The sequence below is a fragment of the Ovis aries genome, chromosome 5 (genome assembly GCF_016772045.2).
Source record: "Ovis aries strain OAR_USU_Benz2616 breed Rambouillet chromosome 5, ARS-UI_Ramb_v3.0, whole genome shotgun sequence".
Taxonomy (NCBI): Eukaryota; Metazoa; Chordata; class Mammalia; order Artiodactyla; family Bovidae; genus Ovis; species Ovis aries.
This window is the reverse complement of record NC_056058.1, coordinates 19355912-19356197: the sequence shown is the minus strand read 5'-3', so window position 1 is coordinate 19356197 and position 286 is coordinate 19355912.

Genomic DNA, 286 nt, shown 5'->3' with positions numbered 1-286 from the left:
ACCCTCCACACCCCTCCCACCCACCAACAGTTTCCTGAGAAACAACCCAGCCTGTCCCTCTGACTCAGGAAATTGTCCTGGTTGAAGGTGCCCAAAGACCATATGTGGACTTGGCATACCTGGCTTTAAGAGGAGCCCCTCCCTGTCCCATCTGCTGACTTTCAGGTAGTTGATCCTGTCACCCTGAAGTGGCATTCCCCTCCCTTCTCTCCAGGGCAAACACTCACTAAGGTGAACCGACATCCTGCTGGTCCTTTCTGATTCAGTGTGTTCACTTTGTTCCTCC